Raw genomic sequence first — 27,396 nt, forward strand, 5'->3', positions numbered from 1 at the left:
GTTGAATTTTCTTTAATCAGAAGATCAGATTAAATAAGTATGTTGCCACTAAATAAAGAAATCAAAGGTTACATTGATTTTACATGCTATTTATTTTTTTAAAAATTTAGGTTTACATGCAATTTGATTTTATTCCGATAACATAAAGTAAATAACTTTTATATATAAATAAAATGACAACGTAACTTTTGAAGAAAAAAAAAAAATCTTCACTTGTTTGCTTTTATTCTTTTTCAACTAAAGATTTTTATTTCTTTTTGCCTATTTGATTTTGAATATTGTATACAGAGTTGCACTTTTATTTTCTCCTTTTTCGATCTTAGCTTGAGGTTATTATATTTTTTCTCTAGCACTGGTCAACTCTTTCAGGTATATTTTCTTTGTATAAAATTTATTATTTTAATTAATTCATACAAACCTCAATTTATTGTGTATCAATGATAAGTCCGTGTAAATATTTTTCTTTAATTGCATTTTTTTTGTTGTTGTTTGACATAAACAGTACAACTTTCTCTTCAAAACTATGTTGAAGATTAGACATATAAATATCAAAAGTAATAAATTGGATACAATAAGAACCAACCCAAGAAAAAAATGACATACTATTCTAATCAAGATATTTTTCAGTAATTGAAGTTTTTTTCAGTTTGACATGAATAATCTAACTTTCTCTCCAAAAGATTATTATTAGTATTTTTGTTTTTATTATTTTTGATAATACAAAATTTTCATTTATTACTTTTTTTTACATGTTATTTAGTTATTTTTACAATATTTTAAGGACTTCTAAAATGTATGGAATGTATGAGTAGAAGTTTCTTTAAAATCTTTGTTTATGGAAAGTAAAATCTGAAAACTTTGAATAGAAAATCTAATACGACTAGTGCTCATTTTATTTTCTTTCTAAAAATAAAATATATCGTCTTTTCACATTTTCCTCAATTATTATCAAAAAACAATTATCCTTAGTTTTTGTAAAACTTGCAATTTATTTTCCATTGTTATGTTTTGACTATCTTTTCTCTTAATGCCCAATTTTGAACATCTTTCTCAAATTGAGGTGTATAATGGGATCTACTAGATAGCTGAACAAATTTTATGATAGAAATCGTAGATAATATTATTTGTTGGACTTTATGTTAGCGATGATAAGTAATATCAAAAGCTTCTCTATAGCCACATATATCCATCAAGTATTCTTTAAGGTTTGTTTCTCTTCATCTTCTCCTCCTTTTTTGTGTTTTTTTTTTTTTTTAAATTATAATGAAGAAAAGGTGATAATATAGTTTAGTTGATTTGATTTCTTTTTTAGTTTTTTGTAAGAAAATTTACAACTTAATAATCTCTAGCCTAATTTTAATTTCTCTCTCTTTCATATAGAATTTACTGAATTGTTTGATTAACGTGAGATTATTTTCTAAATAACAACAACACCAACAACAAACTCAGTATATTTCCACATTGTAGGGTCTGGGGAGGGTATAGTGTATGCAGTCCATCCACTACCTTTACAGAGGTAGAGAGGCTGTTTCTGATAGACGCCCGACTCAAGATAAAAGACAATATACACAAGCATCAAGAGCATAGAACACGATAAAATAACATAGGTACGTCATCCACAAAAATATGTACATTGTCAAATAAAGGACACCAAAGTCCACCTAAATACTGAGTACGACTCAACCATTCCCTTAGCCCTCTATCCTAATTCTTTTCCTCCATATCTTCCTATCTAGGGTCATGTCCTCAGTCAGCTGTAACTGCTCCATGTCACATTTAATCACTTCTCTTCAGTATTTCTTCGGCCTACCCCTGCCCCGTTTAAAACCTTCCAAGGCCAATCTCTCACACCTACGAGTGAGAAATTTGTCTTAATAGTAAAACTTGTTGAGACACTATTTTTATTGTTTCTCTGTATCCATGTTACGAATTAAATTTTGAAATTATGAATGAAGCGTGCATAAAGAGTATGACTATATTTGATGTGGTAGAAAAAATATACAAATTATTTGATCAAGAATAGGGGATTGAAATGATATGAAATTTGCAGGTCAAATTTATCACTTCTACAACGCAACCAAGTTAAATTGCAAAACTTTATGGATTATCAAGAACTAACATCAACTTACTAAAAACATCAACACTAATTTTAAGGGTTGTCAATATATTTCACCTATCTTATTTGTATTTTAGATATTTATAAAGATTATATAAGTAATTGAATAAATTCTCCATCTTTACACCTCCAACGATGTTGAATTTAATAATTGAATTTATTTTTATTAATTAAATAAATATCGTATTTAGTGTAGCACTTAAACTTATCAAAATGAGGTACACGCGCGAAGCGCGTATACCTAAAATAGTATAATAATATACACCGAATACGTTATTATGAAATATATTTATTCTAATAATGAAAATTTTCAAAAAATTAAATTATTCTTGGAAATTGGTAAATAGAATAATTATTGTGTAGGGTGAAACTGTCGAAATATTATGCAATTATAACAGATCATATAAAATATTTATTTTATGACTGTTTGTGGAACGCCCCAAGAGTACACTCTAGCGTCACATGGTGCTTACAGTCCCGAGGGACCACAAAATAACCCATGAGCTGGTACCTGCTGTGAGTACTGAATAACATAATCATAAATGTGGAAGAATAATCGATATGCCGTAAGGTTTTAATATCTGAAACAAATACTGAATTATGAATCTGAAGAAATAACTATCTGAGTCTGAATAAATACTGAAATCTGAGATAAACTGACTAACTAACTGACATGTCAACTGAAATCTGAATACTGAATAACTGATTGTAGTGTCTGAAAGCTTCTAAACTGAATAACTGTGAGTTGATGGGACAGACCCCAACTAACTCCACTAACTATTGAACTAGAGACGTAAAGTAAAATAGTCCGTCCTTGAAATATAAGGACTCACCACTGCTACTTCTGTGAGCCTGAGAAGTCTAAGCGTAATTCGAGAATGGGGCATCCGAACTTATGATATGATACATCATAGCGCAAAAGAAAAAGTATGTGATCGATACTTTGAATGTACTGGTATGCTAAATGAGGTAGACTAATAAGCATGATTCATGAACATGGATAAATAATCGCCTGAATATGTATGTATTACATAAGGTATTGAATAAAAGGCATAAAATCTGGAGTTACTAAGAATATGTGAAATCTGTAAATACTGAGGATGTATGACCAAGCATGTAACATGAACTGAATAAAATCTATAAATTGAAATATTGAAATAACTGATATCTATAAGCTTTGGTCAAACAACATTGAGACTGAGTGTCTGAACTGATTATTGGACTGAAACTTTACTGAGACTGTGGGAGGTATCATCTAACCGACATGCCCTGATCTGAGCTAATCGGAGTCCAACCTGTAACCCCAGTTGGAAGGGTGTTAGTATCGTGACATGGGTACTAACACTGGCTATGTGGATCCACTATACTAATGTACTGTCCCGAAGGACTAAGGGTGTCAAGACTGAATTGACGGGTAACCCTTGCGAGATAGTCAAGCCTAAACTGACGGGTGACTTTTTATCCCCTACGCTGGCTACGTAGTTTTGGAGTTTAAGGACTGCTACTAGCGACTCTGCCTATCTGACGGGGAAGTCGCCATCCCTACACTCGCTTGGTGCTAAATCCTACTCCCAACTGAAAGACACTGAAATACTAGACTATTCTGAGTTTAACTGACTTTTCTGATAATGCTCATAACATAATCTGAAGTTATTCTGAAGATTCTGAAATGAGACTAATTGAAAGCTATGGATTTTGGGCATTCAATACCCCCAGGACTCAAAAACAAAAATAGTTAACATTATACTTGAGCTTAAAGGACATAACATGCAAGCCTTTATGAAATCTTCACTCTTGTAGGCATTTTATCAAACACTTGTAGTTCATAGTTTATTCAAATCATGGGAATGTTATGGGACTTGTAGTAATAGCATGAATTCAACATGAATAGCACTAAATCATGATTTAATTCAATGAACACAATATTAAAACGTGGAGAATTGAATAGCAACAATAATTTCATTTATACATAGTGTAAAATCATAGTTCATGGAGATTCATGGGTGAAATCATAATCTAAAATCAAAATAACTTGAAAGGATCATAATTTTTGCAATTTAAACCGGATACTTGAACTCTATGGGTGGAAGAAACTCAAGGATGAACATCTAACATACCTGGGTTACTGAATTTGAGAGGATTGATTGAGATTTGATCTTGTATTTGAGAGCTAGGGTTTTAATGGAGAGAAATTTGATGAACAATGAGCATATTTTGCTCAATTTCAAGATTAATCTTTTGTTTACAAGATTTGGGGGCTTGATGAAAAACAAGATTACCTTTGCGATTTAAAATTCTGCAACTAGGATGCCGATTAAGGCCTCACTGCAACGCGGTGAGTAGGTCATCGCGATACCCACCGTCACGGGATGAAATCGTGGTGACTCTCTGGATCGTGACAATTGTTGTTTTGGGGTTCACCGCGATACGGTGTAACCGTGGTGACCCTCTAGAAATTGACAATACCAAAATGGTCTTCATCGCAACGTGATGACATGCTCATCGCGATACTCACTGCGACACGGACTATTCACGGTGAGATACTATTTTGTCAATTCGAATACGGTCCAATCTCCATTTAAAAAACCTGAAACTTACCTGAAACAAGCTATTTTCCAGCTTCTAAGTGTTATAACTACGTACTAACGGGTTGGATTGAGCTAGAAATATTTAGGGTATTACAGTTTGAACCTGACACAATACAAATTATAGAAGTCATTATGAATTAAGTATGCAAGCATTTTATGGCGGTTCTCTTAAAACCGTCAAAATAGTATTAATAACAGACGAATTTTTGGCAACATTGAAAACCTTCATTTTATGCTCATTATGGTGGTTATAAACCGTCACTACACCCAAAATAAATCGTCAGGATTATTCTGATCTTTTGTAGTGCAAAACCCTACACAAGAAAATCACCATAACAAGGAGAATTTTAGGGATGTTGAAACACACGCCACAAATCAAAAGTATAGTGGGGGGCTTTTACAATCTCCAGAGTTAAACCGCCCCAAAAATAATTATTTGTGGGAGTTAACATAAGCGCTACAAAATAAATATGTAGTGGGTATTTCTTATAACCTCCATAAATAAACTGCCACAATTTAACAGTTTTTTGGTAGTGTGTGGTCGCTTTTAAAAAAAAACACTGCTTTTGAGACCTCAACTTTTGATTGTTTTTGTGGTCACAAAAGTAGAAAAAACGACCACATGTGGTTGCTTTTCCTGTTTTTTCTAGTAGTGAAACGACCTACATATGAAAAACTAATAATGAAAAACATAAAATCTATTGGGAGAAAATCTCCGCCCTAAAAAAAAACTTTTAAACGACTACATTATGGATGTTATTATGTTGTGGCTTAAGAAAGGAGATCTTCTATTTATAGAACTACAAAATTCTTTCTCCAAGAAAGAAGAAACCTAATAGGAAAAAGAGATCTTTTCCAATAAGGAAATATTTTTCCATAAAGAAAAGTAATTCTAATTATGGTAGAAAATCAGGTGAAGTAGGAAATTCAGGGCAAATCGTGACAAATCTTCCATTAGCCTGAATTTTTGGCAAATCAATCTTGATTTTCTTTTTTTCTTTACATAATCTACATCTAATCTGCATCATTGCTGCTTGTCATGGTTAAAAATAACGTTTAAAATATTATGAGTTAAAAATAATTTCAAAAATATCATATTTTTTATTTTAAAGATACAGCTGCATGCATGAATGTTGAAACTATGCTTTAAACTCCTTCTCCACATGTAGCTAAACAAAGATCTTCACTATCATCAAATTGGTTGTATCTTGAAATTGAACCCCCTATTGAACTTGTTTAATCTCATCTCACCACACCATTGGACCATTGAACCATAGGCTCTGATGCCACTTGTTGGGTTTGAAATCAAGAGGGCGTCATACGGAAGCATAAAATTTGCAAACCAAGATGGTGATAATTCAAACAACAAATAAAAATATACTATAAAAATATATTGTTAATATGATTCGGTCAAACGACCTAAATATGAAAAACTAATTATGAAAAATCATAAAACCTATTAGGAGAAAATCTCGCCCTAAACAAAACTCTTAAATGACTACATTATGGATGTTATTGTGTTGTGACTTGAGAAAGGAGATCTTCTATTTATGTTTATAAAACTACAAAACTCTTCCTCTAATAAAGAGCAAACCTAATAGGAAAAAGATTTCTTTTTCAATAAGGAAGTCCTTTTTCATAAAGAAAAGTAATTCTAATTATGGTAGAAAATTTAGGTAATATTCTCTCTCTCTCTAGAATACGATTTTTGGTTAGCAGCTGCTGAACATGGTGTAGAAAACAAAGGCTCGAGGGAGGGGGAAGAAAGGACAACTGGAGAAGGAAACTCTAGGGAAGGCACCTAGAGGTGTTCCCCAAACTATTGATGCAAAGAAAATGAAAAATGTTCAGATTCTACAAGGAATCATGCCGATTGATTTCGCACAGATGGGCGAGTCATCCAAAAGTCAGAAAGGAACACCAGAGGTGAGACCGACAACTGTATTTGGAAGTCGGTCATGGGCGGAGGAGATTGAAACAGAGAAACTCGCTGAAAAGCAGAAAAGTGCGATAGAAATAGGACTAGAAAAAAAGGACAAGCGACGTGGAGTGGAATTGTTGGTACACCAAAAAGTATAGAGGGTTTGGACCTAACAATGGAGATGAACCCTAATCAAAATATAAAAATTACACTATAATATGTCAAAGATGAGATTGCTTATTGGTCCACAGCTGTAGTATGTTATGTGATGGGATCAAACCCATCTAAAGTAGTGATGGAGGGTTTTTTCAATTGAATCTGGAAAAATAGAGGAGTTGAGAAAGTGGCTCAAGTGCACAAAGGAGTCTTCCTGGTGCAATTTGATTGCCTAGAAGAGCGGGAAAGAGTGGTAGAGGAAGGAATTTTGACGTTTGACAAAAAACTAGTGGTGATTAAACCCTGGAGAGCAAACATTGATGTTACAAAAGAGGCAATGGAGAAAGTCCCAATTTGGGTCTGTTAAATGGGATTGGATATCAAATATTGGGGGAAAAATGCGTTGACGAAGATAGCAAGCCTGGTAGGAAATCTAATTAAAATAGATTATGTCACAACAAATAGGGAAAGAATGACGTTTGCTAGGGTGCTTGTTGAGGTACCTATCAATAGGGAGTACCCTAAATTGGTACTCTTTGAGAATGAAATAGGTAGAGTGATTGAACAAAAAATTGTGTATGAATGAAAGCCTATACTATGTCCAATATGTAAAGATTTTAGACATAGTGAAAATGAATGTAGAAGGAAGGAATAGGAACAAAGAAAAAGAGACATGAAAGAAAAGTAAGCTCATGATCAACCAAAAACAAAGGATCTTGGTGATCGGGATACATGGACAGAGGTACAAGGGAACAACGTGTTGGCTGTGAAAGATAATAATGAAAGCAAAATAGAGACAAGTAACTCTTCTAAATCACTTACAGAAGATATATATATAAATGATGCAGTAAGACTACCCGAACAAGATGGTAGTAGGAGAGGTCCGAGCCCTGGGAATGCAGGGGGTGGAAAGGCACCCCTGCCTGTCACACCTCTTTTTCGCTCGAGGCTTTGAGGTTGAAGGATTTTTTTAATTATAGTGGCGGTTTTGAATAGAGATTATTTTAACTTCAGAGTCGCCACTTGGAATCGAGTTATGGTATTCCAAGTCACCTTTTTGAATCCCTAATCAAAAGAAAATGACTCTTTATTATTGTCTGCAAAAACAGAAGACCGAGTAAGGAATTCTATTGACCGAGGAAAAGGTGTGAGGCACCCCTCGAGTCCCATGGTTCTAGCACGGTTGCTTTTATTAACTTATCTTAACTTAAACTATTTTGATAGTTATGTTAGTAGGCCCAAAAATTGCTTATTTTAGTATACTAAAATTATTTAAAACTCTTGTATTAAACTGGTGAAAATTAATTTTAAGGTGAACTTTGCCGAAGTGCAATATTGAATTCTCGAATTATTTTGGTCTCAGAAAGATGTGTACACCACATTCTTAATCGAGATAAATATTATAAACGCGTCTAAAATTTATCTAATATTAAAGACGTTCTTACTAAAAGTTCTATCTAATTCTAATAGTGATTTAGAGCAATTTTATTTAAAATTAATTAATTAAAATAATAAAATAATGAAATCTTATTAATGACGAAAAATAAACATAATATAATAATAATAATAATAAAATCTTATTAATGACGACAAATAAACATCATATAGTAATAATAAAATCTTATTAACAATAAAAATAAAACAACATAATATAATAATAATAATAAAATTATAAGATAATCCATATTATATTAATCTTGCTCTATACTGTATAAAATAAATTATATATTCACATAAATCCCTAGACCCTATTTCTTTCTTCTTTCTTTTCACACAAAAAAAACATTCCCTCTCTCTTCTTTCAATAACAAGGTACTAACATATGTAGAATGGATAATGGACACCAAGAACGGAAGAGAGCACCGGCGACAACCTCTGTTGGCTGACCTGCACGTCGATGTTTCACTGGTGTCTTTGAAAAGTGGGTAAAGGGAAGAGGGAATCAGCAGTGGCAGCGCGAAGCTTCGCCGGTGAGATTCGGGCTAGATTTTGGCAGTGGTGGCGCGGGGGAGAGAAAAGGGGAGCGAGGGTTGGTCGATGCGAGGAAGGGAAAGAAAAGACAGTGACAGAATCTGGAGGTGCTGGCGTGGAAATTCCAACAAGAATCAGCCGGAATAAACCCGAAAATGGGTTCGTTTTGATGGGATGATGATTTTCCAGCGATGGGAAGGGAAGAAGGAAAGGGAGTGGTGCGACATTCCGGTGTAGGAAGCGGCACCGGTGAAATCCATCTCACCGGTGTAACGATTTCCGGCGTGTTTCGCCATGATAGCGATCGGTAGCATCTCCCTGGAGAGATTCCAATAAATTGCGGGTAATGGGTGGTTGGTTTTCTTGACGGGACGATGGTTTTGGCGATCATTTCGATAGACAGATCTTTTTTTTAATTGTTTCCCTGTCTCTCTGATTTTTATTCCCATGAGTATTGAAATCAGTAGGTTTGCGTGAATGTATATTATCTGTATGACGTTTGATGATTAGTGTAGGTGCATATTTTATTACTGTATGTGAAGATATATGAATGAACTATGAGGATAATGAATTTTATATTTGCATCAGTAATTACAGGTATATCAATGTATATGAATATATTGCTATATCTAAATTTTTTTATTCAATATAATAAACAAATAATATTACATATCAAATAATAAGGTCATTAACAGAAACTTAAACATGTTTTGCTTTATTATAAAAAATCATACAGTAAATAATATAAATTCGAACAAGAACCTGTTTATGAAATAAAGTAGAAAAACTTGAATATCGTCACCGAATTCGAACTCAAAAACTTGACTTCAATTTCACACCTTTTCTCTTTTTTATCTGATGATATTTTTTGAAGTTTTTCTATCTGGATTTTTTTCTGATGTTTTTTCTTCATATGTGATTTTTGATGGATGTCAAAAGTACGTAATTTATTCTGGGGTGAGAGAGTCCTTTAAATAGAGGGAATTTGGGGGGATAGTTGACTTTTTGGAGAGGAAATCTTATTAGCAGATAAGAGGAAAGAGTTTTAAAATTTAATTTTTTTTAAATTATTTGTTTTGGTTTTATTTTATATAGAAAATAATAGTAATAATAATAAATAAAATAAATACATGAAATAATAACAATAATAATAATAATAATGAATTAATTTTATATTTAGCAAAATTTAATAACAATTTATAAATAGAAAAATAGAAATATAATAAAATAGTATTAAAACTATTAATTTATTTATTAAAAAATTATAAAAGTAAAATTATTTATTATTTTTATATTATTTTTAAAATAAAAATAAAAATAAAATATCTTGAAGTTAACTTTATTTAATTATTTATTTTTATTAAAAATAAAAATAATAATCAAAATAATATATAAATATTTAAAATAGAGGGAAGATCAAAAATCATGTGTCTATATTTTTCCCCTCTTTGTGTGAAATCTCGAAGAGTTTTCATACAAAGAAGTAGACAAGATAAGATTTTTGAACATCCAATTATTTGAACGGTAAAGATAAAAAGAAAAAGAAAAAGAAAAATGTGACCGAGTCCTATTTTTGGACGTCCTACCTATCCCGGGTTATAAGAGAATCAGGTCATGAGTAATTCAAAGATAATTTGGTGAGAGAAAAAAGTTAAAATCGAGTGAGATACCGTCGAGTTTCCGGTTAACAACTTCTGCCTTTATATTCAAATGACTAATAAAAATTGAAAAATTACAAATGAAAATTGCAATCTCTAGAATCTTGATTTGAATTTTCATGAGTTGAACTTGAATATTCACCTTGTTCTTCAGGCGGGTCCCTGACTTGTTATTTATTCATCCTATTCTTCAGACGGGTTCCTGGGCTTACAATTTCTTCACTCTATTTTTCAGGCAGGCTCCTGGACTTACAATTTCTTCACCTTGTTCTTCAGACGGGCTCCTGAACTTTTTTTTTCTTCACCCTGTTCTTCAGGTAGGATCCTGGACTTACAATTTCTTCACCTTGTTCTTCAGGCGGGCTCGTGGACTTACAATTTCTTTACTTTGTTCTTCAGGCGAGCTCCTGAACTTACAATTTCTTCACCCTGTTCTTTATGCGGGCTCCTGAACTTCCTTTTTCTTCACCTTGTTCTTCAGGCGGGCTTCTGGACTTACAATTTTTTCACTCTGTTCTTCAGGCGGGATCCTGGACCTTTTTTTTTCACCCTGTTCTTCAGACGGGCTCCTGGACTTATAATTTTTTATTTTCAAATATGTTCCTGAACTCAAAATAAAAGGTGAAACAGAAAAATAACATCTCATTCTTCAGGAAGGTTCTGAGAAAAAAGTAAATTCCCATTCTTCAGGAGGGTCCTGTACAAAAATAAATTCCCATTCTTCAGAAGGGTTCTGAGCAAAAGTAAATTTCCATTCTTCAGGATGGTCCTGTGCAAAAGAATAAATTCCATACAACACACATAAAATTTTGTCCCAGCTTGTACTAGAAAAATTTGTGTGTCACCGAATCTTAATACATCTCACAAAGAATAAAGTTTACCATGACCGAGATCCATCATCATATACTGTAATCATGATTTTTACGTTGACAGAAATGTGGAATTGCATCCTTTATTTGAAAACTTTAGTGTAAAAAAGAATATCTCATCTCTGTTCATACAAAAAAAATTGTGAGTTTTAAAACATGTGGTGGTTGGTTTGTGGCATTTGGCTTTTGAAGTGGCCGCTCTCGCACTTGCCATCCTCAATTCAAATCATGTTTCTGTTGTATGATGCTTTTGAGTTTAGCTTCCAATACATCCCTTAGATTTTCACGAGTTTAAAATGGTCAAATAACCATCATCTTGAGTACCTTACTTTTACTTTGAAATATTGTCTCTATGCATCGACCCTTTGTCTTGCTTTGTACCCTTAAAGGAGTTGGTAGAGAGTTTGGAGTCCTTTCTCACTCGACCTGACGTGAATTTGACTCAAAAGACAACAAAAATTTTCGTTTGATGACAAGGACACCAAAAATAAAAAATTAAAATAAAATAAAAAGAAAAAGACAATAGACATCTCTTTCTCAAAACAAAAAGAAAACTTATCTGAATGTGGAAACCGATTCTGGTGATTATGACATGCATTTTGAATAAAAAAGCCAGATCTACCCACACCAATCATTACAACTTTTATCCACTAATTGAGCTTGAAATTAAGTCAATCTTGAAATTTAGAATGCCAAACCGACAAATGATGTTGGATTGAATAAAATCAACCACCGCTTTCTTGGTCACTGACTTGAAAGTCGTTGTTTTCACCCACTTCGTGAAATAATCAATGGCTACTAAGATGAACCTATATCCATTCGAGGCCTTTAGTTCAATTGGTCCAATTACGTCTATTCCCCAAGCCACAAAAGGCCATGGAGCAGTCATTGTATACAACTCAGATGGAGGAGAATGTATCAAGTCTCCGTGTACCTGGCATTCATGACATTTTCAAACGAAACTGATAGAATCTCGCTCCATAGTGATCCAATAATAGCCTGCTCAGAGTATTTTCTTTGCCAAAACATACCCACTCATGTGTGGTCCACAAATCCTAGAATGTACTTCAGTCATGATTTTTGAAGCTTTTTAGTATCTATACACCTCAAAAGTCCCAAATCAGGAGTCCTCTTATACAAGATTCCTCTACTTAGGAAAAATTCACTAGACAAATGTCTAATAGTTCTCTTTTGATTACCATCAGCATGTACAGGATATTTTCCAGTCTGAATATATTCTTTGATATCATGGAACAACAGCTCTCCATCAAGTTCTTCCTCAACAACATTGCAATATGTATGTTGATCATGAATCTATATATGCAAAGGATCAATATAAGTTTTTTCGGGATGTTGAAGCATCAAATATAAGGTTGCTAAAGAATCAGCAATCTCATTATGAGTTCTGAGAATGTTTTTGAACTCCACTGATATAAATTGTTGACAAAGATCTTGCAAACAACCTCTATATGGTAGGAGTTTCGAATCACGAGTCTCCCAATCTCCTTGAATTTGGTGGAATAATAAATCTAAATCTCCCAATACCAACAGTTCTTGAATACTCATGTCAATGGCTAATCTCAATCCCAGAATGCAAGCTTCGTATTCTACCATATTATTGGTACAATAGAATCGAAGTTGGGCTGTTATAGGATAATATTGTCCTGATTCAAAAATAAGAACTGCTCCTACCATATTTGGAAAGTGGAAAATTATTTTTCGGACTCGCCTTATTTAGATCACGATAATCAACACACATTCAAACTTTGCCATCCTTCTTTGGAATAGGGACACTATTTGCCAATCAAGTAGGATACTGGGCCACTCGAATGACTTTAGCCTCAAGTTTCTTCATGATTTCTTCTTTAATTTTTACACTCATGTCAGTTTTGAGCTTACTTTGCTTTTGCTTGACAGGAGGAAAAATAGGATCATTGGCAACTTGTGAACTACCAAATCAGTGCTCAAACCGGGCATATCATCATAAGACCACACAAAGATGTCTTTATACTCATGCAAAGCTTCAATTATAGCTTTCTTTTGTTGTGGTTGAACATGTACACTTATCTTAGTCTCCCTAATATTTTCATGATCTCCTAAATTGATCGCCTCAATTTCTTCCAAATTGGGATTTGTCTTATTCTCAAACTGTTTGAAATCTTTTCTTATATCCTCAAATGCTTCTCCTTCATTGTATTCAACTTCTTTATTCATTATTTCATAATTAGATTGTGTTTTTAAATCTGGTTGATAATTCTTCATGCATGTCTATCATTAGAATCGACATAGAAAGAACTGTATGATAGAAAATAGATAAATAAAAATCAGACTCAAAATAAAATGAAGGGAAACTGTGCTTTATTAAAAGCATAGATAGAAAGAGTTTTAACCTAAAATACCAAGTTTAAAGTTATGAATTACAATTCTAGAATGATTCAAATTATAGGAGTAAAAACAAACAAACTACTAAGACTGTAAGAAAAATAAATAAACTACCCAGACTCCTTTATAATAGGGAGAGGAGTGGCCTCCCAATTGTTAAGCTGGACATTAGGGCCGAAAAACTACATATCTGCATTGCTAGTGCCTTCTCCAATTGCAACCATATCAGCTTCAATGAACATATTCTGGAAAAGGCCAATCAACTCTGCATCATCATCATTCATTGATTTTGCAGCAGGTAACTTGGAGGATCCAACAACACTGAATTTGATGAAAGACTCGTGAAGTGGTGATATCGGCTTGGTAAGTGACCATGACTCTTTATTATGCTTTTTAGCCTTTTTTATATCTTCAGAAGTAGGCTCGTATCCCAAATCAAAAGTACCAAAGTTCTCATAGAGGTTTACCGGATGAACTATGCCTTGCAAAAATATCCTAGACCTTTTCTTGGTTTGAAACCATGCTTCAATATTTCATTCACTACCATAATAGATGCAGAGGACAATTATGGTCTTGCGATGAGATTCCCCTCGAGGATATGCTCAACAGCTACTACCTCAGAAGCTTGATGAATTAACAAATTATCTGTAGTATCTTCTTTGATGGAGGAAACAAAATAGTCTTTATACATGGATAAATGTCCTTCACTATGAACAATTATTTCTTGCCTGTCGTGATCAAATTTGGCCATTTGATGCAATGTTAATATGACTGCTTTAGCCCTATGAATCCATGGCCTTCCCAATAACATATTGTATGAAGTTTCAACGTTCAGCACTTGGAAATCCATAGCAAACTCCATGGGTCAAATTGTCAATATGAACTCTATTTCACCAATGGCATCAGTTTTTGATCCGTCAAAACCTTTGACGCATACATTATTAGGTCGAATTCTTTCCACATTAACATTCAACTTTTAAAAACTTGACATAGGACAAATGTTAGCGCCTGATCCTCCATCAATTAACACTCGAGTGACGATGAAATGTTCACATTTCACAAAAACGTACAGACCTTTGTTATGCTCAGTACCTTCCATAGGCAATTCATCGTCTGAGAAAGTAATTTTATTTGCTTTAAGGATCCTTCCAACAACTTTTTCCAGCTGATTCACTCTAATCTCACTGGGAATATATGTTTCTTTAAGAATCTTTATTATAGCCTTGTGGTGTTCCTCTGAATGTATCAATAAAGACAATAAAGAAATCTGTGCTGGTGTCTTCTTCAACTGTTCTACAACAGAATGTTCTGGCAATTTCATTTTCTTTAAGAATTCTTCAGCTTTTTCATCAGTGACAGGATTCTTGACTGTTATTTATTCTTCACTGCCTTATTTATTCTTTCTTAACTCTACTGGAGCATAATATCTTCCAGATTGAGTTAAACCCCTTACTTTATCTATATCTTCAATCACTTCTTTCCCTTTGTGCATCACCACAACACGATCATAATTCCAAGGGACTGCCTTGGTATGAACCATAGGCAATTGTGACACTGGTTTAATAACAATAGGAGCTATGAGAGCTCCTTTTATAATTAAAAGAGGCTTATTGGATTTTTCGAGAATAATGAGTTTTGGTTTTATTTGACTTGACCCTATATTTTCTAAAATCTCTTTCCCCACCACCACGAGAATATTCGATGATTCGAGTTTTTTTATCACCAACTCTGCTTCTGCAGGCTTTTGTTTTGTCAAATCTACAACATTTGCAAATTTTTTCGAATTAGTTTTAATTTTAATAATCGGCTTAAAGAAAATCGTAGCATCTTCACCACTGAGTACCACATTGAGCATGTTTGTTTCATTATGATATAGCAGCAGATTTTGATTGACATTTGCAGCATCTGGACTTTCTACGATGATCTGTTGGGTATTAATCAACTCTTGAATGACTCTTTTCAGATACCAACATTTCTCTGTGTCGTGCCCTGGGGCATCAAAATAGTATTCACATCTTCTAGAATAGTCCAAGTTCTTCGGAGGAGGATTCGGTATCCTTCTCTCAATTGGGTTTAGAACATTCATTTTTCTCAGCCTATGAAATAAACTGGTGTAAGATATTCCAATAGGAGTGAAATTATCTTTTACCATGCTATCCCTTTTAAAGTCTGCTCTAGGCTGAAAATTAGACCTGGGAAGGCCTCTTTGAACTTGCGGGACTGGTAGATGATTTTGGATGGCTGGTGCACACCATTGCGGGTAACAAGGAGCCCGAGCATATGATTGTGCATTGTAAATAGGGTATTGAGGTAAAGGAACAAAACATAATGAATTTTGTATGGTTGACGCACACCCCTCCAATTTTGTTGTGGACTTAGCACGACAGTTGCTACATCCTCTTTTCTTTTCTTTCCATCGAAACTTCCTGTACCACTTTGAATTGCCTGTGTTGTTTCTTTCAAAGCAGCTTGGCTGATAGTCTTTCCTGATTTGATTCTATTTTCTACCATCTCTCCAATTTTGATAACTTCGACAAATATGCTTCCGATAGTAAAGAGTAAATGATGAAAATAATCAGGTTCTTGTGCTTGCAAAAAAATATCATTCATTTTAGATTCTTTTATCGATGGTCTGACTCTTGAAGCCTGCTCTCTCCATCTGACGGCATATACTCAAAAATTTTCGGTCATTTTTTTCTCATGTTGGCAAACGTAGTGCGATCTAGCACTATCTCAATGTTATATTGAAATTGTTGAGCGAAATCCCAAGCTATGTCATCCCATGCGTGCCAACGAGAAATGTCTTGATCAATGAACCTTTCAGAAACTATTCCTATTAGGCTTTCTCCAAAGTAAGCCATCAATAATTCCTATTTTCTTCCTGCGCCCCTTAATTGATTATAGAACTTGTTCAAGTGAGCCACAGAATCTCCATGACCTTCATATTTATCAAACTTTGGCATTTTGAATCCCAACGATAGATGAACGTCAGGAAACATACATAAATCCTTGTATGAAACACTCTTTGGTCTTCCTAATCCTTGCCTATTTCTTATACTCTGCTCTAAGCTTCTAACTTTTCTGGCCATCTTCTCCCGTTCTTTATTCTTATCAATCTTCTCAATCACGATAGGAGTATAGTGTTGATGAGCATGATAATATGGATTTTGGTATTTGAAAGTCATTTCAGGAGGATACAACATATCATGACTTGGTTCTCCCATATTTCTCTGTGTTGTTAATTGATAGCCCACGGTAGATGGTGCTACAGAAGTGAAAAATGGGTTATTTGTGACAGACGAATTTGATGGGCGCATGGTAGAAGTACCAGAAACTCCAGCCACATTATAAAATAGATCGAATCCATGTGGGTATAATGGATCGCTAGTTTGAGCTGAAGTAGGATTTGGATCATTCGAAGTCGAAAGTCCAGGGATTGAAGAAGGCGGGGCTTGTCCATTCAACCAATCTTGGTACATCTCTGCCATATGTTGTTTCAATAACTTAATCTCTTCCATTGATGCTAGTTTTTGCGAAATCAATTGATTTTACTCCTCCTTACTGCCAGACCCTACACCTTCCTTGCGGGTCATTTTCTTTTTTCCCTTGTATCTGGTGTTGTACGGATGTGATGCCAGTTTAACCACAAACCAACCACCAACTACTTTATCTTTCTATTACCAAGTACCAAACAGGTGAGTGTTACATATTTAACACATTATAATGCCACGTTATATGTCATGCTTCTATATGCATTTTCTAACCTATCCTGGGAGGCTTTGTGTTTCATCCCAGTTTTTAAAGGCATATATTTTTCAAAAATTATGATCTAACCCCTTAGAGGTTGCCTACGTATCATGCTAGGATATGAATCAGATCTTGCGTAGTTCGGAAAAAAATTAACAAAAGATTGTTTTGTCTCTTTTTTTAATTATTTTTTATTAAAGAAAATAAATAAAGTAAGTAAAGTAAAACATATGTAATATTTATGGAAATAAATAGTCAGGTTCATTACATTACATAATATAAATACGACAACATAACTAACCCAACTCCTAAAATAAAACCTACCAACTGACATCTGACAAATAAAACCAAAAGACATAACATCTAAACAAAAAGTTTTAAAACTGAAAAGGAAAAACTATGATAAAGAAAACAACTATCCATTCAAGGAGACTTCGGCTTAATATGTCCTCCTAAACTCAAATATATGTCCTTTAATGAAGTAGTGAGATGCTGTGCAAAAGCTGAAACTTGTGCCAAAAAGTCTTCACGATCCAATTGCTGATAATCCAAACCCATTCTGGCAGTATCCTATGCTACATGATAGACCTTCCCTCGAAGGGAACTGAAGGCCTGATCCCATTCATAGGCCTATCGATCTCAAAAATCAACTATCTCTCTTGTAAGTTGTTTATTAGCAGAAGCAACCTCCAACTGTTCTCGCAATATTCCTCTTTCACAAATCCACTGAGATCTCCCTCGATCAAATTCTTCTGGCATGTTCTATTTAACTTCCTGCAACTGTTGTCGGTGAGATGTGACAAGTTTTGCAACGTGTGACCCCCTAGTAGTAGCAAGCTTGATTTGTCCCCAAAGTGCAACCTCAATATCTGCTGACTTTGCTCTGTCTTTAGCAAATTTCCTTTGTTGTTCATCTATTTTTGCCCTAGCATGCTCTAATTCTGATCTCAAAGCTTGATTCGCCTAATAATGTTCTCGCATGGCTCTCTCGATCGTTATCCTGATTGCAGCTTCCTGATCTATAGGTCCCTTAACCGTTCTTTCCGGTCTGACCAGAGGACTCAACTATTCTTCAAACCATTCATGATAATCTGGATGTACTTCTACTTTCTCCCACTCTATCACCATTGTTTTAATCCCCATGACACGACAAACTTCCCAAATCTGCTAGGCCAATTCCTCCAAAAGTGGAATCTCTGGTCTAACCTCAAATACAAACTCAGTCATATTTTCTGTTATAGAAATTATTTGACGCCTGCCCAGCTGACGTAGAACTCTCAATGGAACATATGGTTGAATACCCCTGATACCCATTAATAACAAGAACGCCCGAATGATAGAACCATGTATGACTTGTCTCCAAGGGAACCAAGGTAGATTCCAAGTGATTTTATCAGCAGTCAAAGAATGAAAAAGCTTATCCCAATCTTTAATTCCTTCTGGGCATTTATATTTCTCTAACCTTTCTTTATAATCATTGATGTGATTAAATTGTTCAGGATTAAACCTTGCCAATATAGGGCATCGGTAAAGATGCTCCACAATTTACATCTGTATCAAAATATTACATCCCTCGAAAAAACTCTTTACTTTCTGACAAACGGTCAGAGCACGGTAAATATCGTCCAAGATCATTGGTACCATAGTGTAATCTTTCTTAATCAGTATCTTTACCACTCGTGCTAAATGAATGTTAATTTTTTATTCTCTCCTTGGGAAGAACATAGTGCCTAACAAGGCTACCATGAATGCAAATCGTCTGTGAACCTTACAAGCTTCAAAATTCCCCTTATTACAGAGTTGCTTACCATAATTTTTGAACCTCTCTTGCCTTTCGTATCTAGCGTACAAAAACTGCATGGAAACCCAACCTTTTTTCATCGATTTTTCTTTTGAGTTTCGTATATTCATGAGTTTGCTGAATTTGTTTATCGAAATGAGTCTCGAGGCTATAAGTTTCTTCCGATTCATATCCCCATATCCAACATAGGCTGCTATCTCTTCTACAGTAGGAGTCAACTCAAAATCCAAAAAATGAAACACATTATTCTTCGGGTCCCAGCAGGTTAGTAACGCATCAATCACCTCCCTATCAGGCTTGATTGTCATAATACTCGTCAAAAAATCAAAATACTTATGTATCTCATCATAATCGAATGTCTCCATTTCGTTCCACCACAACCAAAGCTGCAAAGGGGTACAATCCATAACCTGAAGTGGTACACTCCCATCTCGCTTTCTCTTTGGACGCTTTCCACGAACAGGGGGAGACATTTTATACCTATTGACAGGGACATAAGATTAATAAATGATTAGAATTAGACAGAACTTAATTTATCAATTTGAAAAGAATTTACAACTTGACTTGTGAAACCTAGTGCGACCATTATTCGGACTTAGTTGCAAAGAACAATTTTATCAAAATCAAAATGAGAAAAACATGACTGATAATATTTTTAGGAAAAACATTTATTTAAATTGACTCCATCAAAAATTTTACAATAAAATACCTCTAGACAATTTAACTATGTGTTTGGAGACAATACCTCCCTAAATACACTTAAGAGAACGAAAATAAAATAAAATGATTTAGAAATAAAGAAAAATAGAATGATCATTTTATGTATGAAGTTGTATAAAATTTTTAGTCTCACAATCCCTAAAGGTTTAAGACTGTTAAAATATATGTTTACATATTTTATTATTTTATAAAAATTCAGCTCACGACCTCTAAAGGTTCAGGCTATTATGTTTTTTATGTTAAAATTAATTTTGAAAAAGGGAAAATAAAATAAAGATAATAATATTCATGAAAATAATCATTTTTTCTTCTTCTTATTATTTTTTCGAAAATATCCTTCTATAAATTTGTGAATAAATATATTATTATTATTTTTCAAAACCAGGGTCGTATCCCAGATAGGACATCTTACGTATCCCACTAAAAAGTGAAAATCAGACTCTCGTAGTTCAAGAAAACTCTAAAAGTATATTATTCTATATTTAAAATTTTTCTTTTTTTTTTTTAAAAAAATAAAATTCCTTTGAAAAATAATTCAATGAATTTAAGGATAATATAATTTTTTTGTATTTGAAAGTTGCCTAGAAAGTCGGTCAACAATAAAATAAGCCTTCCAAATAAATGTCAAAGAGCACGTAGGATGCACATGTTGGTCTTTATAAAGTAGGTCACCTATCCTAGACAGACCCGGTCCCAGTGCCAAGTCTCGCTAAGTCAAATGCATATGATGCAAATAAAATGATGCCTAAAAAGGATAACTAGATTCTGAGTTTTCAGTTCTTCTAAGTTTAAGCCTAATAGGGATTAGTGTCTAGATTGGCTTACCCGAGTGAACACTCGATCTGGGGAGGGACAACTTGGTCGGTAGCAGGGCAACACTGCCTTCATTGTCGATTCGAACCCCGCCTAACATGCGTGGCTATAATCCTTCACTAGGTGCCTTGACACTCCGGCTATCTCAAAAGAAAGTTAGGATGCATACGCTGCATTCCTTCTATCCTATTTCAGAGACTCAGAGGGGGTACACGAGAGAAAATAGTTTATAAAACAGTTCAACAATATCAAAGCAGTAAATGAGCGACAAGTAGTATATAAGGCCAACAAACACAATATTAACAATAATTAAGCAAGTATAAGTTAATATAAAAAGCTTGAATTCTTATTGTCCCCAGTAGAGTCGCCAGAGATGTCACACCCCTTTTTTCGCTCGAGGCTTCAAGGTCAAAGGGGTTTTCCAATAAAAGTGACGGTTTTGAATAGGGATTATTTTAATTTCAGAGTCACCACTTAGAATCAAGTTATGGTGTTCCAAGTCACCTTTTTGAATCCCTAATCAAAAGGAAATGACTCTTTATTATTGTCTGCAAAATAGAAGATGTATTGTATCCTCGAATTATTTTTAAAGGTCTCAGAAAGATGCGTACACCGCATTCTTAATCGAGATAAATATTATAAACACGTCTAAAATTTATCTAATATTAAAGACGTTCTTACTAAAAGTTCTATCTAATTCTAATAGTGATTTAGAGCAATTTTATTTAAAAATAATTAATTAAAATAATAAAATAATGAAATCTTATTAATGACGACAAATAAACATAATAAAATAATAAAATCTTACTAATAAAGACAAATAAACATAATATAATAATAATAAAATCTTATTAATGACAAAAATAAAACAATATAATATAATAATAATAAAAAATTATAAAATAATCCATATTATATTAATCTTGCTCTATACTGTATAAAATAAATTATATATACACATAAATCCCTGGACCCTATTTCTTTCTTCTTTCTTTTCCCAAAAGAAAAAATCATTCCCTCTCTCTTCTTTCAATAACAAGGTACGAACATATGTAAAATGGATAATCGATACCAAGAACGGAAGAGAGCGCCAGCGGCAGCCTCTGTTGGCTGACCTGCGCGTCGATATTTCACTGGTGTCTTCGAAAAGTGGGTAAAGGAAAGAGGGAATCAGCAGTGGCAGCGCGAAGCTTCGTCGGTGATATTCCGGCCAGATCTGGGCGGTGGTGGCGCGGGAGAGAGAAAAGGAGAGCGAGGGTTGGTCGACGCGAGGAAGGAGAAGAAAAGACAGTGACAGGATCTGAAGGTGCTGGCGTGGCGATTCCGACAAGAATCAGCCGGAATAAACCCGAAAATGGGTTCGTTTAGATGGGATGATGATTTTCCAGCGACGGGAAGGGAAGAGGGAAAGGGAGTGGTGCGGCATCCCGGTGAAGAAAGCGGCGCCGGCGAAATCGTCTCATCGGTGTAACGATTTTCGGCATGTTTCACCGTGATAGCGACCGGTAGCATCTCCCAGAGAGATTCCAACAAATTGCGGGTAATGGGTGGTTGGTTTTCTTGACGGGACGATGGTTCTGGCGATACATTTCGCTAGACATATCTCTTTTTTTTATTATTTCCGTTTCTCTCTGATTTTTATTCCCATAAGTATTGAATTTGTGTGAACGAATATTATCTGTATGACGTATGATGATTAGTGTATGTGCATATTTTGTTACTGTGTGTGAAGATATATGAATGAGTTGTGAGGATAATGAATTTTATAGTTGCATCAGTAATTACAGGTATAGGCATATATCAATGTATATGAATATATTGCTATATCTAATTTTTTTTGATTCAATGTAATAAACAAATAATATTACATATCAAATAATAAGTTCATTAACACAAACTTAAACATGTTTTACTTTATTATAAAAAATCATACAGTAAATAACATAAATTCGAACAAGAACCTGTTTATGAAATAAAGCGGAAAAACTTGAATATCGTCACCGAATTTGAACTCAAAAACTTGACTTCAATTTGACACCTTTTTCTCTTTTTTATCTGATGATATTTTTTGAAGTTTTTCTATCTTGAATTTTTTTATCTGATGTTTTTTTTAATATCTGATTTTTGATGGATATCAAAAGTACGTAGTTTGTTCTGGGGGAGAGAATCCTTTAAATAAATGGAATTTGGTTGGGGGCAGTTAACTTTTTGAGGAGGGAATCTCATTAGCAGAGAAGAAAGAGTTTTAAAATTCAATTTTTTTTTCTTCTTCTTATTTTTTTTGGTTTTATTTTATATAGAAAATAATAGTAATAATAATAAATAAAATAAATACATGAAATAATAATAATTAATTAATTTTATATTTAACAAAATATAATAACAATTTATAAATAGAAAAATATAAATATAATATAATAGTATTAAAATTATTTATTTATTTATTAAAAATTTATAAAAGAAAAATTATTTATTATTTTTTATATTATTTTTAAAATTAGAATAAAAATAAAATATCTTGAAGTTAATTTTATTTAATTATTTATTTTTATTAAAAATAAAAATAATAATCAAAATAATATATAAATATTTAAAATTGAGGGAAGAGCAAAAATCATGTGTCTACACCGCCGAACGGATAGAATTGGGCTTTGGAATACTAGGAGGCTAAACAAAGCTGATAAACAACATGAATTGCAGATTTTTCTGCACAGTATGAAAATCAGTATGTTTGGCCTCCTAGAAACAAGAGTTAAGAGAGCAAAAGCCATTTCTGCTACTCTTAACATATGTAAAGATTGGTCGTTAGTCACAAATTATAATAGTCATCCTGGTGGTAGGATTTGGATTATCTGGAAACCTACAATATATAATCTAAATATCAGCCGTATTACAGAGCAACTCATACATTGTCAAGTGGAACATAAAGGCACAGGTCATGCAATGGAGATATCTATGGTGTATGGAATGAATGATGGTAATGTGAGGTAAGGATTATGGGCTGATCTCATAATCTTACATAGCACTATACAGAAACCTTGGGTAGTCATGGAAGATTTTAATAATATTTTGAATGTGGAAGAAAGAATGGGTAGTAGAGTTACATCTGCCGAGATAAGGGATTTAAAACAATGTATGGAATCCTGTAATCTACTAGACCTGAAATACTCAGGGGCGTACTTTACATGGACAAATAAACAGCAAGGGGAAGCAAGAGTAGTTAGTAAAATAAACAGAGTGTTAGTAAATCATAAATGGCACACGAAGTTACCAGCGAGTGAAGCACGATTTCTGACTGAAGGTCTCTCAGATCACTGTCCAACAATTGTGCAATGGGAAGAAGGTACGTACCACCAGAAAACAAGGTTTAAATACTACAATATGTAGGGTCAAGCACCTGAATTTCAAGGCAGAGTTAAAGATAGCTGGCAGGAACCAAGGCAAGGCAGGAAGATGTTCCAGGTAGTGAGCAAACTACACAGACTCAAAGGAGTTCTAAGCAAGCTGAATAAAGAAAGATTTCATGAAGTGGAAAAACAGACTGAAGCAGCAGAGGAGGTACTTATGAAATGCCAAATCAAATTACAGTTGGACCCAAAAAATACTACTTTAATAGCGGAGGAAGCAGCTGCAGCACTAGAATATAAAAAATAGAGGAAAGCTCATATGAGCTTCCTCCAACAAAAATGTAAATTACAGTGGTTAAAGGAGGGAGATCAGAATACAAAGTTTTTTCCCACACAACTTAAGGCAAGAAGAAATGGAAACAAGATTTTTTCTATAAACGATAAAGATGGAATCCACAGGCAAGGGGTGGATGGTATAGTGAAAGCCTTTATTGATTACTATACTACTCTACTAGGAACTGCAGCAGAGGATAAAACCAATGTGGATAGTAATTTGGTGAGAACTGGGACGCTAGTGACAGAAAGGCAACGACAAGAATTGGTTGCGGAATTTACTAGAGCTGAAGTTAAACAAGCATTATGGGCTATAGGAGGAGATAAAGCGTCGGGTCGGGATGGATATGTCAGTCAGTTCTTTAAAGAAACGTGGAACATAATAGGGGAAGAGGTCACAACAGGGGTATTGGAATTTTTCAGAACAGGTGACATGCTCAGAGGTATAAATTCCACCATTATCACTCTAATCCCTAAATATGCAAATGCTGACTCAGTAGGAGATTATAGACCTATATCATGTTGTAATACCTTATACAAGATTATTTCAAAAATGTTATGTATAAGGTTGAAAAAAGTGCTACCAGGGATTGTGTCTGAGAATCAAAGTGGTTTTGTAGCTAGTAGATCTATAGTACAAAATAGTTTAATCTGCCAGGATTTGGTGAGACTTTATAACAGGAAGAATACCACAAGCAGCTGCCTTATAAAGATTGACTTAAAAAAGGCATATGATTCAGTTGAATGGAATTTTGTGATGGAGATGCTACATGCTTTAAACTTCCCTAGGAAATACATTGGATGGGTTATAACATGTGTTCAAACAACAAGATACTCAATAACTATAAATGGAGGGGTGTATGGGGATATATCAGGAAAGAGAGGGCTCAGACAAGGGGACCCATTATCACCTTTGTTGTTTGTAGTGTGCCTGGAATACGTTTCAAGTATTATGAGATGGATTGCTGATCAAAGAGAATTCAGTTTCATACAAAATGCTTCTGGACAAAATGACTTGCAGAATCCAAGACCAGGGGTTCAAAAAATTTGTCATATGCAGGGAGAACACAACTAGTAAACTCGGTCTTCATGCACATACAATCTTACTGGGCTTCAATGTTCTTGCTGCCGTGAAAAGTGTTGAAACAGGTAAACAATATATGCTGGAACTACATATGGACAGGGATGGTGCACACTAATAAGACACCTCTAATTGCGTGGGATCTGGTATGTAGGTCGAAAAAGGAAGGTGGGCTAGGTGTAGTAGACTGTGCAAGCTGGAATGATGCTGCAGTAACAAAACACATATGGAATGTAGCAAGTAAAGCAGATAATATGTGGGTGAAATGGGTCAACCATATTTATATAAAGGGCCAGGATTGGTGGCAGTATGAAGCCCCTTTAGACTCATGTTGGTACTGGAAACAAATTTGTGGTTTGAAGAAAAAATTTGTTGTTGGATACAACAATAATGGATGGCTAAAACAAGAAGGAAAATATACAGTGCATAGCGGTTATACGTGGCTCAGGGCACAAATGCCTCAATGGCCAGAATGGAGAGCCGTGTGGTGCAAAGCTAGCATTGCGAAACATTAGTTTATTTGTTGGCTAGCAATGCACAAGAGATTGATGACAAGAGATAGATTAAAGAGGTTGGGTTTGTATGATGACGAGACATGCGCTCTATGCAACAATGAACCTGAGACAATTAATTATCTATTCTTTCATTGTACTTTCTTACAAGCTTGTGTGACAGAAATATGTCACTGGCTACAGATCAGGATGCAAAACTGGACATTACAAGGCTGGTGGACTAGAATTGCAAGAAAGGTTCCAGGTAAAATGAGTCGAGCGCTGGTTTGGGCAATAACAACAACATTAATCTACCACATTTGGTCTGCAAGGAATGAAGCACTATGAAACTATAAAGTACCACGTCCCACAATCACATGCAGGAAGATAAAGTTTGAATGCAAGATGAAATTAGTTGATAAGATATACAGAAGATATGATAGAAAAGATAGAAGTTGGGTTGAGAGAATTGTATAGAAGGTGGGGGAATAGATTAGGGATGCAGAGTTTTTTCTTTTCTCTTCTGTTATTTAAGGCGTAATGTAGCAAGCATATCCTATACTTGATGTAATGGATTTTGTTTAATAAGAATCTGTTGGTCTGACAAAAAAAAAAAATTATGGTAGAAAATCAGGCGAAGTAGGAAATTTAGGACAAATCCTAACAATTACAATACCAGCGAAAATCTCTCGACTTCCTCCTAATCACCTCAAAGATAAGCCAATGCCATCGATATAATTACCAGAGCTGAATTCAAATCATCATGCACTGATCATTGTTTGCTGTTAATTTGATTACGAACTAGAAGAGTCGTCCAAATAAAAAAATAAATTAAAATATAAGTCACACAAAACAGTATATAAGTTGAAGAATTCAAATGGCAAATTACTCTCTCCAACGTGTTATTATACAAAAGATGGTAAAAGTGTTTGCCAGTAAAGAAATAGTATGATGAAATTTGTTGGGACTAAGTGAAGTATCAATTTTCAAATGAATCTGACAAACATATGGTTCCATGAATAAGTGAGCTGTCTTATTATTATTCTTTGGAAGTGTGGATTACAAAAACAACATGCATGCCTAGTATATATTGCCCCTTTTTTTAATTGCTTATTATATGCACTAACATCCAAGAACCTGAGATCTTCTTCATAATAAATATTTAAAATTTGATTATTTAAGCTGCTTCTTCTTTCAAGAAACTCTCAGTACGTACTAAAATGGTCAAACAGAGATTAAATATAAAAGCAATCTTGACGTGCTTCTAGGAATGCAACTCTTCAAAAAATGTTAAATGTCTTAGAAAGCCTAGCTAGAGACAAATATTGCTGCAATTTAAAAGTTCCGAGAAATTAATCACAAAATTTAATAGTCTATCACGAAATTCAATCTAACTGTCGAG

At 34.1% G+C, this 27,396-nt stretch overlaps 1 long non-coding RNA gene across 1 annotated transcript; it reads right to left on the reverse strand.

The window, feature by feature from the left end:
- Positions 1-19,650: 19,650 nt before the first annotated feature.
- On the reverse strand, positions 19,651-21,438 carry LOC124895646. Its single transcript, XR_007051831.1, has 2 exons — positions 20,755-21,438; positions 19,651-19,689 (listed from the first exon to the last, which is right to left on the reverse strand). It is a non-coding gene; the product is annotated as an uncharacterized LOC124895646 (long non-coding RNA).
- Between the last annotated feature and the right edge of the window lie 5,958 nt (positions 21,439-27,396).

The sequence above is a fragment of the Capsicum annuum genome, unplaced genomic scaffold (assembly GCF_002878395.1).
Source record: "Capsicum annuum cultivar UCD-10X-F1 unplaced genomic scaffold, UCD10Xv1.1 ctg83355, whole genome shotgun sequence".
Taxonomy (NCBI): domain Eukaryota; kingdom Viridiplantae; phylum Streptophyta; class Magnoliopsida; order Solanales; family Solanaceae; genus Capsicum; species Capsicum annuum.